Here is a 15586-nt window from a genome sequence, read left to right as displayed (position 1 = left end):
GTTCCAAATGTTTTCAGTAGCCTTGTTTATCAAAACTGAAGGCCGAATTCAGAGTTCAGGGAAAGCTGTGTGCTCGTTGTTTTAAAAAGTTATTCTTTTTGTTCAGGAGAGAACATCATATCAGACAGGCTTGCAAAAAATTGGTCTACAACATCAGGTGAAAGTTCGACCAAGTTCGAAAATGCTGAAATTGTGCAAATATGAGAATCATTACCATCATCGATGTCTGGATCAGCAATGCTCACAGAAGGTTGTACCTGTGTGGTGCTGCTTTCATCTCGTACTTCACCGCCACCTAATCGTAATGGTGAAGTCTCAACGCATGCCGTCATCAGAATAGGTAGCCGCTGGGGACAACACGTTGCATGAGTCGTTACCGGACCTAGCAAAGTATTGATATCCATTGGTACAGCTGATGGTAGTGTAAGACAGACGTCTAACACGCATTCTTCTCCGCATAGCAGACATCGAAGTACAGGTAAGATGCAATCTTGCCAGATTGGTCTGAAAGAAAGAAACCAGGTTGCACTAAGATCTCTTAGCGGGCCAATCCGAGCACTTTAGTGATGCGGTCTCGGTAGCGTATTGCTAAGATCGTTTCTTTCATTGTAGCTGGAGTTCTGTCTGTGGCTTGGCTTGCCATATCGGAGCAGAAGGATCAAAAATAAAATTCCTGCTACGAGTCCCAAAAGAAGAGGCAGGCCGCCAAAAAAGGAATGGACAAAATTCGGGAATATGCCCAGAACTGTTTCAAAGGGTGCTAACAGTCCGGAAAAAATTGTCTTAAATACATGTGCGAAGCCACTGGTATCAGACATGTTTAAGATTTGACCTAACATTTCTACGAAATGCACGGGGCAATTTGTTGATAATAGGGAATGTATCTCTGCTGCTGTCCTTGCAACTTGCAGATCATACGTCTCTTTGGACGAGGTTAAAGGCACAGTTGTCTGTGAAAGAATAGACTTCATTCTGCTTAAAGTATCAATCCGAATAGAAGAGAATATTCAAAGAAGGCCATATTGCCGCCTCCATGTCTGGATTGCTGTTTGGATACAATACTTGCATACAGCAAGTGACCATGGAACTAACGCTCACGAAATAGGCTTTTCCTGGCACCATGCCACAACAGCTGTGGTCACTTATTAGAACGTAACTGCCGTTGGAAAGTTGTCTGAAAATGGCTCTATTCGTGTTGCAGGAGTGCCGTGCAGGTGACATGAAAGGTTATTTGAAGACCCTTCGCAGGCTCCATGCAAGTTAATACCTTGACACAGGAGTGTACCGCTTAGTGATTTTTTACAATTGTTACCACTAAGGAATACCTCTTTTTTCCCTTCACTATAACATTTGTGTGTATAAGGTAAATTCCATGTTGACTTGATGTATCCTTTACCCAACCTTTCATACAGGCCTGCGGGTATATATTTTTGGCAATACTTAAACTGGAAAGTTGTTATCGGAATTGTAATTGTTCCGTGTATTATTCATTCAATGAGAGGTCTCTCTGACATTGTCAATGGTAATCTCTCAAGTTTTTCAATGCTCAGAATCGTATAGTCTGCTTCTTTTTGTGCCAAACTGATTTGTTAGTAAGGTTAAAGATAGAAAATAATGACGTTATGTTGATTAGACGCCATGGCACGTAGCCTGAACGCAGGTTTTGCAACGTCCAGCCTAGCTGTACAATAGAACGTAATTGGGACTGACCATGTAACATTAGTAAGTCCTGCTCTATTATATCAATAGCAGATGATACAATACTGTCCAGTGCATATATTCTGGAGGACAGAGTCGTTAACCCATTGTCCACTACAGAAAGTCATTTTTCCAAATTTATACGATAAATTTCTTGTATTTTTTCTGCTGCTTAAATTTGTGTTACTTTCCAAGCTTCGTTGTAAGCAGCGTATATACCAGCATCTATGAAACGTTTTTGACGCTGTTTGCGAGGTCCCAGTATGAAATCTCGCAAGTCAGCACCGTCTTTAAGTAAAGTCAAGTGTTGCTTAATTTCAGCCAGTGTGGATTTCTGTAGCCATTCGAGGCATAGTTTCCCTACACTGTATGTTGTAACTATCCCTGGATGTTGTCTCTGGGAATATCTTGGGTCTGGCCTGTTCTGTTTGAACCCCTGTGTTTTGTTCAGGAATCTATCTTGACAGGTATTAGTGTCTGTGGGCCAGATCAACCATTTTCTCCAATCAGGATTTGTTCTGTTTTGGTGTAAAATATGGGATACGTCTATCTCCACTTCTGTAGTGCTATTACTATCACGCATGGGCTTCGGAATAGACGGTTTGTTTAAGTCTTTTATCTTGGCTAAACCAAGACAGGTTGTCTGTTGAATGGTGTCATTCAGGAATATTATCTGTTCTGGGATCATGCAGGCTCCAAACAATGCTTCTAGACCTTGTACCTGCCAGTCTTTTGAACCCCAGATGGTTTTTGTTTCAATGTTGTTTTTCCAAAATTGAAAACTAAATGTAGACATTTTATCATAAAATTTTTCAGAATAAATCAATTTAGTATTTGTCCACATTGTTTTCATTCCTGTCTTATTTAACATTTTAAAATAAAACGTTTCTGGATCACTGTTGTTAAACCCTGAGAAGTATGTGAATTTCTCATAAAATGTTTTCTAGCTGCCTTTTGGCAGTGTTGGACAATGGTCCCATTGATTATAATTTAAAACATTTCTAGTTTGAGCAGAATTATGCAAATAGTGATGACCATAGTGGTTAAAACAGTACATTTCTTCATAGTTCGATGAACCCTGTAAATAATCATGTTCTGTAAATTTAGCTGACATTACTAAATCTGACATCATATTATTAATATTTTCAAAGTCCCAATCATCAGAGAAAGTACTTGGTGTCACAAAGTCACTTAAAGAAACCTTAAATTGATGTGGATATTTCAAGAGTTCAATCGGGCCATAGATTTCATAATCCGTTTTGTCCCATGCTACCCCTGGCTGTGATGTTCACTGGTGACAGTTCTCTTTTCTCGATGTGAGAGGATGTGTGAGGCTTTAGGACCAAGTTGATGTTCTGACTTGCTGTGTCCATTGTACTATATTTTCCTTCAATGAATTTTCTCAAACATAGAACCATGATGAGCCAAAGCAGGAGGAAAAGTACACCTAACACAATCCAAAATTCAATCCATGGTGAAATCAGATATGTTTCTTTTAGTTGATGAAAGAGTTCAGTTACTTTGTCTTTGAAAGTTTTTGTTGCTGGCGTTTCTTCATGCTCACTTGGATCATCAGAAAAGTCATCGAAATTGATGAAGTAGCCAGATGCAGTTCTGTCAATTGTTGGAATTGCTTCTGGATTCTCATTAGTTTTTGCATTTTTTTTGTTTCATTAGCATAGACTGAGGCTACATCGTTGTAGACAGGTGTTTCTTGACGAACTGTTGCAATTTGGGTTTCAAGAGGCACAAGTTCCATGGCTTTGTTGCATAGTCCTTTTTTATTCACTGCAGGTTTATCAAATGTGATTAGTCTCTCAGTTTGAACCTCTTGGATTGTAGCAAGATTTGGTCTTCTGCTATTTCTTGGGAGTCCACTGGGCCTACGACTTATTATTGGCCACATGATTGTGGTTTTACCAGGTCGATGGATACAACTCTGTTCTCCTTTTTACCAGCGGTAGTACTACTGATCTTGTTCCGCTGACAGCTAAGACAGGTACTGCTTTTCTGTAAGAAGGCCCAAATTCCTTCTTTACCGCGATCTTCTCTCTGACTAGATCCCCAATCTTTGGAATCCAGACAGGTCTTGCTGGGACAGGTGGTTTCGCTTCAGTGGCTGTTGGCTTTAACTTTGTATTACTCAGACTTCTTGTTGTTTCATTTAAGTCCTGTAAAACAGCCAAACGATCTTTGATATCAAAGGCTTTTTCTTCTACCACTGAAGTCTGACAATCTAAGTCCTGGATGTGCATTCTAGTACCGAACAATAGTTTGTAGGGAGTGATACCTTTTAGAGAATTTCTTGGCAGATTGTTAAGACTACGTTGGACACTTGTTAAATGTTTGACCCCCCCATCACCCGAACCTAATACCCTCGCCATTATAGATTGCTTTATGTCACAGCTTTTTCTTTCCACTACCGCATTTCCCTCAGGATGGAAGGGAGAAGAGTACCGCAATGCAATGCCCATGCTGATCATGGCCTCTTTGTAAGCTCGAGAGCTAAACGCAGGACCCTGGTCAGAATGTAGCATGCCAATTGCGTATGTGCCGATAAAGACTCGCAAATCTTTTATAACAGTTCTGGCGTCAGCCGAGCGCTGGGGCCTACATTTTAAGTGAATCTAGTCTTAATAATTATGGGAACGCATTTCTCCGGTTGGATTTCTGCGTATAGATAGCCTGATGCTTTCTAATAAAGGTGTCCGGGCAGTAGTCTGGTCCCGTTCACGACTGCGATCTCGGTTGCAGTCTGGACAATCCTTTGCAAATTTGTAATTTTGCAGGCTCATCTCCGGCCACCAGTATTCTGATTGTAATTCTCTGAGAGATTTCGCGATCTCTTGGTGCCTTAGACCCTCTCCCATATGTGCGTCTGCTATTAGTAAGACTCTCCTGTTCGTGTTTGGAATTACTCTATCCCCCACTCCAGGGATTTGAGCAAAAGGAACGGAGTTTGCATCAATTATGTATGTATTATTGAGTGGATAGCCGAGAGGTAATGCTGCATAGTCGCCTTTTAATGAGGCTTTTACTGCCAGCATGGTTTCTCCGTCTATGTGTTTTTTAGAACGCTTTTTCGTGGCTACGGAAGCCGGTTGAACCGCTACCGCTGTGGCTCTGTGAGCCAATGAATTCCCTGCAACGTGAACGCCATCACGTTGATGACTCAGTGTATGTATCACGTGAGTCTTTTGTAGTTCTTTCTGCAAAAGAACTACTTGTTCCCAAAGTTTTTATGCTTAATTGTGGCACCTGTGTCATCTTTGTAACCGTTTTGAATCCAGTTCTGCATGTCATTATTGTAAGACTTGACGCAGTAATGCGAATCGCACACTATTAGTGTGGGGAATTTGCGATCGGCATTTTCAAGCGCCATCTTTAAAGATCTTATTTCAGCTCGCTGAGCTGTACAGTTTCTGAGTGATTCAGTTTGGTGATTAACGGTCTGAATTTACCTAAGCGCCAGCGACCTTAAACAATCGCGCACGCTGCATTGTAAGACTTTTTATCCACAACGTAGTGTTGTGCAAATCTGTCTGTGTAGATTACGTAGCTGTATTGTTCGAGAGGCAGAATTTCGATTGGCAGAAGATATTCTTCTTCATATTCTAGATTTTCTAGTTTTTTCATTTTCGGGTCAAAATAGTGTTTCACGTCTTCTGCAGCAAGAGAATTTTCTCATTGTATCCATTTCAGATGTAGAGCTTTAGCATTTGGAATGCTTGCCCTTGTTACTGCTTCTAGAGCAGGTACTGGTGTAACGATTATTATCTGTTGACCTTGTGCCAGGGCTCTTTCTTTTGCTACAGCAGTTTGAACCGCAGTTAGAATTTTTTCAGATGAACTGAATTTCATTTCATCTTGTGTGTGCAAATGTGATTTGTTAGCTATTGGTACCGTTTCTCCCTCATTAGAGGTCAGGTACGTGAATCCGCATCTTCCTGGGTTGACTCGGATTACAAGGTTGCGTATGTTTTCGCGTGTTTGCAATTTTGTTTTAGTTAACATGTCTGTTTGTAATGATCTTAAAATTTCTGTGTGTTTCTGAGTCCAATTAATTGGTTTGAAATCCGGTTTTATTAGTTCATAGAGAGGTTTAACCCTCTCTGCATAATTTAGAATGTATGTTCTTCCGAAATTCAGGAAACCTAGTATTGATTGTAAGTTCTTCAGAGTTTTTGGAGCTTGGAGTACAGCACATTTCTCTAAGAAATGGTCTGCTAGGCTTTTGCCTTCACTTGATAAGTCATATCCTAAAAACAGGGCAGTTAGATGGGCAATTCGTGACTTTTTAAAGTTGAATTCATACCCTTCAGCTGCGAACCCAAGTATTATGGTGTTCACTCTTTTCAAGTGTGTCTCCAGGTCGTCGTCTGTAAGATAGATGTCATCGACATATGATAATGCCTCATCATCATACATTTGTAGTAACTCTGTTACCCTTGCTGAGAATAATCCTGGGCTATTCTTGAATCCCTGTAGGAGTCGACAGAATTGATTTTGCGACCCCATTATTGAGAAAGCGGTCAAATACCTGCTTTCAGGTGCAATGTTTTGACAAAAGAAACCATTTGAGATATCTAATGTTGTTTTATATTTTTTGCGCACTATGTTATTCATTAGTGCTGCACTGTGTGAGTTTTGTACTGAAAATGTTTTGCAGCAGGAGTTTAGGTGTCTGTAGTCCAAAACAAGACAATATGAATCGTCTGGCTTGGATACAGGAAACAAAGGATTGTTCATTTGTGAGGTGCATGTTTCAATCACCCCCTGATATTCAAGTTGATCTAAGATCTCCCTGACTTGTTTTTTAGCTTCTTGCTTAACAGGGTACTGCCTTTGTGCAGTGAGTTGATTTTTTTAACTGAATTTTATGGTGAGGAGAATCCTCATCCCATCCTACATGATTTTTATATAATGCAGGAGCTTGGGCCACTGCCCATTTTCTAGCAAATGTGTATTTTTTATGAATTGGAATATGATTTGAGAAGGCAGGCATAATCATTTCTTCTCCATGAGGGCACTCCCTGACACACTCTGGTGGCCAGTCTTTCTCAGCTAACAGGATGTCATAGCCTTTCGAAAGGTTATCCCAAAAGAGACCCCTTACTTTCCTAGTCTTGTCCCCCTCTATACGTAATGTTATTTCATATAATTTATGGGGTTTGCTAACTCTGGTGTCTGCAGTTTCCACTTGAATGTATTCATTCGTGTCCACTGTCTCCAGAAGATTAATCAAGATCTTGCAAACTATGGTTACTTCTGCTGCGCTGTCTAGCATTGTCTGGGCCCACTCCCCGTTTTTCAGTTGTGTCCTCAGAATCCTCGGCATGTTTTATTTTAATACTAGCTACCTTCTTCTTTGGAAATTGTAATTTTTTACTTTGATGAGCAGGTTCCTTGTCTTTGGACTTGACGTGCTTTTCTTTGTGTTCTGACTGTCCTCTTCTTTCCGATTTCTGTGAGGAAGTCTGAAAAGATCGAGAGGGACATGTATCAATATCTTGATATCTGTCAGGTTTTCTTAATTTATCCCTATCTCTAAGGTTGTATCTTTTCTCAGAGGGCTCCCTCTGGGGAGACTTGCCTCCTTGTTCTGGAGATCTATTTCTCCGTTGAGGAGACCTTCCTCTGGACTGGAATCATTTTTCTCTGGGAGTGGATTGTTTATTATCCTCCCAACTCTTTTTTGGAGTATTGAGATTATTTTTAATAAATGTTTTTTCAGGATTTTCAAGTAGTTGGGGTTTTACTGGTTTCCCACCCAAACTATCTCTACCTAGTTCTTCATAGGATTTTTCTATGATTCTGGCAAGTTCAAAAGGTTGTTCTGCTATATCTGTTTCTTTCAATTTCTGGCGGATCGCCACAGACGCTGATTCTCCTTTTATGTTGGCTAGTAATATAGCCGAGACTTGCTTAAAGTCTTTTAGTAATTTCATACTTAGAGTTAAAGCAGGTTCTGGACCGTATTCATTTTGAATCTGTCTTAGTACATCAGGTATAACCGCCATAGACGGAACACCATGTGTTTTTGTGTAAATCGAAGCAAAGACTGTGCCCCAAGTGTCACAGTCCTCCACATGTGGTGTGATCCCCATTGGAAGACAGATAGTCAGAATTCTGTGTTTCTCATGACGTGTAGTATCAGGAAATACCGCCTCTATTTGAGTGATTTTCTGGGCTAACCAGAATGGAATCTGTTCCCGTTTTGCGGGAATTTTGGCAATGGCTGATTGTATATTCTGTGGTGTGATTTTATTTGTGTTCCCCTGGTGAGGGGTGGTCTGTGGAATTTGTATTGCTGGTTGGACTGTTGAAGTCCGCATGACATATTGGACCAATTGTCTATGTATTTTAATGAGTTGTTTTAGTTGAGCTAAAAGTACTCGGTCTGACATTTTTTCAATGTCGGGATGTGGTGTGTAGCTGGCTAGAACCGGCCACGTGGCTCCTGGTCTACCTAGTGGACCGAGCCTGGTGATGTGATTTTGATTTTTAGGGTGCCATTAAACCAGAGCAGGCGCTCTTGGTATGTTAGTGGGATTTCAACGTCCTCGAAAGGAGCGTATTCATCTGGAGGTTCCTCTATTTTGTAATAGTGGAAGTCTTGTGTCACAGCGTGTGCTGCTGGAAAATGTATCCATGAATAGAATACCTCTGTCTGCCGATATTCATGGGCCTCTACCACAAATATGACTGTACCACCTCTCGGTGATAGTCCATTTTCTATAAGTTTAAGAGTTATAGTTCTTCTTACATTTACCGGAATGAGTATAGCATTCGGGTCTTCTTCTCGGAGACTTGTGTCATCTTCTAAGAGTTGAGCTGCTATTCTAGCTCTCTCTCTTTCGTCGTCACTTTCTCCCATTTTACTGACAGAAAGTTTTTTGTTTGCAGAGCAAGTTTCAAGGGAAACAAAGATTAGGTGCACAATATTTTGGAACACTGTATCCTTCAACGTTGACTAAACCAAAAACTAATACATAGGAATCTGTTCCTACTAATTTCCGGTGGATATTAACCTTTTACCCACTCCAGACGTCTATTGGAGTTTTTACGGGAAAAAGGGGTCTGTTTGAAAAAACACAACTGAGTTACTCTAATGTCTTGCGTTAGATTATCGCCTTACCAAACGTTGGGCGCCATGTAGTGTAGTTCCTATTTTCCCTATAGGATCTGCGCATTGGAATAACATAAACAGCAGTTTAGACTTAGGACTGAGGTCATCTAGGTCTCTACTGACTATATTAGACTAAATTAGGTTTGCCAGCTAGCTCAGAGGTCACTAGAAACTTTCTCGAATGTTCAGAAAAGAGTTAACTCTCCTGATTTAGACAAGAAGGGATTAGCTTCTGACAACCGCATAAACATGACAACTTTGCTCCCTCAGAATAAAGAGTATATCTCTAGAGTCGTGTGAAAACAATAGACAACTATTTCACTCAGTCAATCGTGCATACTTAGTTTCACCAGAGTGCAGAGAAATAGAGAGACGGGCGTTTTCAATAAAAGGTGTTATTTATTGAGCAGTCTTCTTTCTCATGCAAGAGAAATGAATTGCCACAATTGCAATACTTATCATGAAGTAAAGTGCGTACAGTAAAAGGAGTATTATGAAATAATACTGTAAAAGGAATGATATGGTTTCTTAGCCATATGATACTTTAAAACGGATAAAATATATACATACATAAAAACATTGACTAACGTTCTCAACTGGTGCTTCTAAGATACGCCTACCCCGGTGTACCTGACCTAAGCCTAATACGCGGGAAGGAGTAAGTAAGTTGCAGTTTAAGTTAAGTTTTTTTTTTGCCAAGAATCTGAATCAAGAATTCTCTTAAGGGTTTAGTCGGCTCCGTACCTTGGTTCTAGAATGTAGGAGGTCTTGTATCTCTCTCTCAGGACTCGATCTCCCAGCAACCCGCAAGGGTGACCGGAAACACCGGAGATGGATTTTCTCGGCTGGAGAAAAAGACAGCGTCTTCCTCAGTGCGTCAAAAGGGAGGGGCGGCTTCCTTCGGCTCTCGCATCAGCTGGGTGTCGGGCAAGTAGATAGCCGCTCTGCTCCAAACCACCGTGTGCTTGCTTAAGGCAACGTTGGTATATTTATACCTGAAAGGTGCCGGGTTTGACGTAAGGTTGGACATAAGACGTCACTAAGAACTAACAGTTCTTTCTCGACTCCAGGAGTTTTTGTGCAAATCAAAACAAAAGCAGGGGGAATTCCCGGGCTGCTGGAGACTTGGTTTGTTTAATGAACACGTTGTGCTTTCTAGGAGTCTATGGGAGTAGACTTGCCGTATTTGGACTGCATGGGCTATTACTAAATATGGATATGATTCTTATGCCTTTATAAGGATACTATTTATTATAACCACATAAGGGCATACATCAGGAATATCGAATTAGGGTCCTAGATAGAATCACAACACCCTGATGAGGTGTTGAAGCGCTTTTTCAGCAAGTAGCACACTACTCCAGACCCCATAAAGGATTAGCGGTGAATTAGTATAGTGAAATATGAAAGTAATTTGTGCAGAACTGATGATTCTAAGAGGTGTGCAGAGTTTGTTCTGTAGATTGGGTGCAGAGGTCGGGAAGAGCTGTTTTCTCATTCATTTCTTTTCACCATCTTTAAAATGGAGGATTGGCTGCATGAATGAACACATAAATGCATTATCGGGTGAGTAAAACAATGTATGCATGAGTAAACACATAAATAAATGATTTCCGACACATACAAATATTCAAGCACTTGAATGGCTTAAGGCAGAGCTTTCCAAACTCTGTGTCGAGACACAGTAGTGTGTCGCCTGCCATGTGTGGGTGTGTCGCGTGATATACTACAGCTGCATATGCTGTAGTATAGTGAGCAGATCCTGGACGGCTATGCGCTTTCTGTTTCAGGAGGCCTGAACTGCTGCTACCGCTGGCGTGCATAGTGTGTGTGTTTGTGTGCAAGAAACGTGCACCTAAGTACACCATATTCGTATCTAGTTACACGACCTGCCCAGGAGTGTAAAATGGGAATTTGTTATGTTGCTCGCGGCAAAGCGCTTCAATAACTCGTCACGAGTAGCAAGCGCTATATAAATATAATTTTCAAGAACAAGTACAACTGCTTCGACTCAGGCGGCTGTATTCTTTATACAAGAACTAGTGGTAGAAAAAATACCTGGCTTTGGGGGCCTAAAGTGCTATTTTAATTTTTGTATTTGTAGCGCTGAACTACACCGTGAAGACAGCAGCTTAGAAGAGACCAAGAGAGCGCCAAGTGTATTGTGTTTGGTGCACTGCCGAACCAAGCAAAGAATGGCAATGTGTAGTTTATGCAAAGGGCCATTACACGAGTGCGTGCACTTTACATAAAGGAAAGAAGACAGACACTGTATGTATGCTATGAATTAAAGGCACACGGTTGTGACATGTTTATTTCCGGTGTTTAAAGCACGCGTTGCAGAGACAGGCAATGGCAAGATGTGTACTTACCCTCAAGGGGCAACATGGAAAATGCTGTGGCTGTACGTGCTTTATTTTACATATTTAGTAATTGCTTTCACGTATTTAGAGAGTTCTTTTTAAATAGCGCTGAACATGCTGCAGGGGCGTTGGAGCGCTGAACAGCAAGCACAGTTCATACAGTTTGGGCGGAACCCAGGAGGGATAAAATTAGAGTATGAACGGGATGAGAGGGGAGGGGCGCAACCAGCAACTGAGTGCCACATTTAGCCAGTTCAACCAAAAGCACGATGCCTGCTGGGATTTTTGTGTCCTTATTTACAAATCTAAAAACAAAATGCAATAAGCGGTTTATTAAAATACCAGGAGTAACTTATTTTATTGCACCAGACATGGGGCCACTTAGGAACTGTGAATTTTTTAATATTTCAGACACTGAGGTTAAGTTCAGTTATCATTTTTGGCAGCGATGCCATGGACCCTGATGCAACCAGGGAAAATGGACCCTTTGACTGCTGTTGATTAAGAGAAATACAGCAGTTATCAGGGGTCAATGGTGTCACTGCACTTGCTGCACCTATAGTAGCTACATCCTGGGTGGGTGTGTGCCTGTCTTTCTTTCTCTCGCACAACAGATGCATATGCTGTAGTATAGTGAGCAGATCCTGGACGGCTGTGCGCTTTCTGTTTCAGGGGGCCTGAACTGCTGCTACCGCTGTCTGATCAGCCTACTCCAAATTTCAGAAGATACTTTCCCAATAATGTGAATCGTGTAGTCACAGAAGCAAGCTGCCTCAGTTTGGCTTCTGTACTTAGTAAAACAATTATCCCTTCCCTAATTTAGACAAAAAAAACAACAAGGGTGGGGTTTTCAAGAGTTGATGCAGCTAGGCTAGGTTGGCCTTCTTGGTCCTGGGCTGTCTCAATTCCTTGAGCTGTCCTCATGATATTCCATCATGTCAGCTGGGTCTTTCTTGGATCATGCCACTCCTCCTGGCAGGTATAGTCCAGCTTCTTGTGCAGGCAGGTGTGCTTCCTTCGCTCTGCATGTCAAATAGCAAGACAGTTCTGTAGGTATTTTTCCGACCCTCCAACTCTGGTTGTTTGTACATTCCGAAAGTCACCTTTCAAGCAAGCTGGTTTTTTTTTTTTTGCTTTTTAGTAAATTCTTTATTTATATTTATGACTTTCAAAATTGGTTGAGATTCCAGCTCTGTGTTTACTGCTTACTCTTCCAGTGTAAATTCATTGTCATATAGCTGGGTCTGAACTGAGGTGGTGATTTTGTTTTTGTGCCGTAAACAACTGGGGCATGTGTCAATGTGTGCATGATTATATTTTCGTTTCAGGCCCAAACCTAACCTTGCTTACACCCAGTTTTGCCAGTCACTGTCTTTGTTAGAACAGATTCACAATTGCTTTATTAACCTTCCTGCTTTCTCAAATTCGCTTGAAAATGCACCATTTGCCCACAATGTTTTCAGAATTTTCTCGGACGGGGAAACCCGAGCCCCCCTTAGGTAGTTCGGTCTCACTCTCTGCACTCGCTCACATTACCGTGTCGCAAGATGAAGATTGTCTAAAAGGTGTGTCACCAACATGGAAAGCTGTGGCTTAAGGAATAAATGGATAAATACATGATGGAATTAAAGCATGTAAAAATGAATTAATAAGCAGAGGAGTGAATTAATTTATAAATGCATACATGCATTAATCTATTATCATTATTTAAAGGCTATAGGTGAGAGTAAATACATGCATGAATGTATTCATCAACAAATAAATCAACGAAGGCATGCAGAAATTGACGCTTACCTTCACACACTGTAATCCATAGATCCATCTGTCCCTCCCTAAGAGCACAGACATTTCAGGAACTCCACAGTATCCCAAAAAGGCTACACTAAATTCTCCTGTTTCAGTTCATAGATAATTTGCAGCAGATCAACAAGAATGTAAGATGCCAGAGTCCAGTACATCTGCATAGTGTACATTGCTCTTTCTCCTATCTTGTGCAACTATTTTAACTGTTGAGAGTAATGGGTTGCCCACCTCCAGCAGACCCCTGTTGCAGCCTGAAACAAGCAAGTACAAATCCAACCCCTAGCTCGCGTGAGCATAAAAGCAAGCTTTTTGAGGGGAAAGCATGTTGATTTATTACCTTAGTGAGCACAAAAGCAACATCTATGGGGTTTTGCATGTTTACCTGTGTGTATTTTTGGCTGTGAAATTGTAAGCAGTTGTACAATTCTGCATGCCGAAATATAACATACGTATTAGCTCATTTAAAAAATATATAAATAAAAATAGTACATGCATATAAAAGAGTTTTGGGTCATCATTCTTCCGCCATTTGTCTGTTCAGCAGTGATTGACATTGTGCTTCTGTCTTCAACGTAAGCATGTGGCAATTTGTCAGCTTACCTCTGCTGTTGGGTCTCTTACTCTGTGAGTGATGGCATTTTATCTGATCAGATTAACACATCCACCTACAAGGAAGTACACTTTGATGTCATGGCTGCCGGCCAATACTTAATTTGGCCAATGTACTTTTCTTTCCAATCCAATCCAATCAAAAAGACTTTATTAGGATAACACCATATCCATAAAAGTAGAGCATGTACAAGGATTAAAATCACAATAAAACAATTAGATGGCATGATCAAAATTGAAGGTGTAGCAAACAAGAGGCAAATAAATTGCATAGTAAAAACAAAACAGTAACACGATCAAAAGTACATTGTGTTAAAGACAAAGTGCAGATGTGCTTCACGGATTACACATTGATTTGCGGGCCCCTGTGGCTATTCGCAAAAAAGTACCAACACGCAGAGTCAATTTATAATTTTCTAGTTTCAGTATGCAACTAAGGGCGTCAGCTAGTTGGATAAGTGACAATTTTTAGAAAATGGAAGCCATTGTGCATATTTTGTGTGGTACTTACAAAAGAATACAAAATGTAAAAGTGTTTGACCACTCTGTCCATCACATGGGCATGGCAGGAAATCAAGTTTTGCATTATACCCAAGGGGAAAGTAGAGCAAGTATTTTACAGTCCCAGCTCTTAATCGAAAGAGAAGTCCTCTCTCCCAATGTGACATTGGTAATGTAATATATCTAGGCAAGTAATGTTCAGATCCCTCAATGGGTATAAAGTTAGCAACGATTTGTTTCTTTGATTCCCTCTCTAATTTTTCCGCGTTATAAAGTGCATACAATGCTGACCTAAGACCTTTTTTGTCTACAGTCTCAGCTGTATTTGGATTTAAAAACAATACTTTTCTTTCCATTCTTTAAACTTTTTTACACTTTTTATCCATCTTTGTGTGGCTGAACTATGTCTTCATTATGCAGTAATTCAAAGCCAATAATACATTTTTGATCCAATAATAACCACATGTCCCTGTTATGAAATCCCTTTCCTTCTAAACCTGTGAAATACAGGGATGTTCTGTAAGCACTCCCGATTGGAAATGCACTTTCTTCTACCCTTGACAGGAGTATATGGGGCTATAGGTCAGATGAACGTTTAGGTAAGCGATTTTCAAATAGCATTAGAACCAAAACGCTATTTGGAAGTCACTATTTGGAATGCACGAATGGTTGTCATTCCCTATTTGCGAATCGTTTTCATTCACATTCGCTATTGAGGGATTTCCTAATAAGGAAACACAAAATGGTGAATCGGTGTTAGGAAAACGCAAATAGGAAAAGACATCTTTTGGTTGTAAAATGATGTTCTCAGAATGACAGAGTCAATAAATACATCCTCTCCCAGTGTTCTGTAACTTATAGGAAAACAGTGAGTGACAGGAGAGACTGTGTGGAAGTAGAAAGAAAGTTTGCAGTTAAAAGAAGGGGGCACCATTTAACGGGAAGAAGATGACAGAGATCTTGTTGGCAGGAACGCAAAATTAAGTTTTCTGAGGAGGATTTGGAGGTCCTAACTGAAGAGCTTGTGTCCCAAAATGAGGAGCTATTTGGGAAGTTTCTTCAGTGTGCCAGATTCCCAGAAAACAAAAATATGGACTGACATCCTGGACAAGATAAATCCTATTGGTGTTGTGAAGTGTATCATCCCTGAAATACGCAAAAGATGGTATGACTTGACATTGCGAACCAAGAAAAGGTTGCAACTTGCTTGGCAGAGGCACGTGGGACAGGCAGAGCTCCATCTCAGCAGCCACCACCAGCACTCATGGAAACTCTCATTAAGGGAACAATTCAGCCTAAGAGTGTTGTGGGTGTTTTCAATGTTGATACATCGAGTCCACCATCTACTACGCAAGGTAACATTATAAACTGTGTGTGCTAGTTTCCTAGATTAGCAGAATGTTTAATTACAAATGTATTCTTACTGTTTGTAAATTAATCAATTTTTAACATCCTTAATGGTTCTTAAATGCATTATGGAATT

This window comes from Lissotriton helveticus, chromosome 3_1 (genome assembly GCF_964261635.1).
Source record: "Lissotriton helveticus chromosome 3_1, aLisHel1.1, whole genome shotgun sequence".
Taxonomy (NCBI): Eukaryota; Metazoa; Chordata; class Amphibia; order Caudata; family Salamandridae; genus Lissotriton; species Lissotriton helveticus.
Note: the sequence above shows the minus strand (reverse complement) of the source record.